This window comes from Schistosoma mansoni, chromosome 6 (genome assembly GCF_000237925.1).
Source record: "Schistosoma mansoni strain Puerto Rico chromosome 6, complete genome".
In the NCBI taxonomy this organism is placed as follows: Eukaryota; Metazoa; Platyhelminthes; class Trematoda; order Strigeidida; family Schistosomatidae; genus Schistosoma; species Schistosoma mansoni.
The window spans coordinates 8,800,281-8,801,844 of record NC_031500.1 but is presented as its reverse complement, the minus strand read 5'-3'; positions in this window follow the sequence as shown (position 1 = coordinate 8,801,844).

Genomic DNA, 1,564 nt, shown 5'->3' with positions numbered 1-1,564 from the left:
ACCATCCAGCTCAGAGAACAGAACTCCATCAAAATCACCTATCTGAGCTACAAATCTTCTTCACTATCTTTAAATTCATTAAATTTACACTACATTAATTTGAAGGAAAGGGGAAGTTTCTCAGTTTTTGCCATATGAAGTATTTAGTCTTAATATAATGAAGTACAGTGTTTTCAGTCTATCTACTGCTTTGATCACTAGCTACAAGTTTTGTCTACGTTTAATGTCGAAAAAAACGTTTCGATTAATATTTATTCTATACAATACATGATGATATTCAGTTAAGCATGCAAGAAGGTAAAAAAAAAGTATACAGATTTAGAGTATGTTAATGAAACAATCAAAAATTTTTGGCACGCAATTTATTTTAATGAATGTCAGTTTATAATGAGAATTTTAATCATTTGCGTGTGTATTGTATTAGAAATCGTCTCAAACACTTTTTGCATTGAGTAAAAAAAATGATTCAGGATCATCCATTTGCCTCAACTTCCGCCAAATAGAAGTCTGACAGACATAGACTAAGCCATACTAAAATTTTTTGTCATTATCTATTTTAGGAAAACGATATCATACTGATAAGATTCATTCTTATGAAGTCTGGTGCGAAGTTTAGCGGATCAAAGAAGATTAGTTTATATAACCTGAAGGTGACAGTATTGTAATGATCTAATATTTAACACTGAAATATGTCTTATATTTAGTTTTTCTCAAATTTTTAGCTTGAATATTCATGTTTTCTTGTCAGACATGAAGCTTAAACATTCCTGGATAGTTCAAACTCATGACATCTTAACATGAAGGTGAATGTGTTAATTTGAAAATTCTTTATGGTGTTATTTGGATTGATCTCAACTATTGAGCAATGAACATACTGGATTTTATAGAAAATCTATCAAAGTGTTTTCCAGCTCTGCGTAGAACAATTTCCTATATTAAAATTTAAAACAAAATGGTCTCAGACATAAGAATTTCCGTCTAAATTCGATCGAATAGTTTCAAAGTATTTGTGCGCTGAGTTGATGTTAGACATTAAATAGGAAGAATGTATTTGTAAAACCAAAGCAAATAAATTTGAAGTAAATCCAACGTTTCCCCCCTGACGATCTGGTCCAACCTTTTTCAAGGAAATGTAATCAACCATTAAAATTATTGAATATAAATAAGTACATATATTTACAATCTGTTATCTTAACACTTTTCGTTTCACACCACATGTCTCTTACACATTAAAGCAAAAACCTACTCTAAACATTGTTAACGTTGATTAAATGACCTATTTAGTATAAAGTGAACCAGAGAACGATGTACGTTGGATTTACATCAAACTCATTCTCTAAGATTTTATAAATACATTCTTCCTTAGTATAGAATTAACCAAATTGTAATTTCAAAGATTATGATATTGTTTATCAAGGCTCAGTTTGTTTTAACGACTTGGTTGAAAAGAAATATATAAAATGAAGCAACAGTTTTACCAGAATAACGAGGTAATACATTTTTTATCAATGTTAATTGTTGAAATAAATTTTCATGGGAACTCATTTTGTATTGCTTTGTTTGA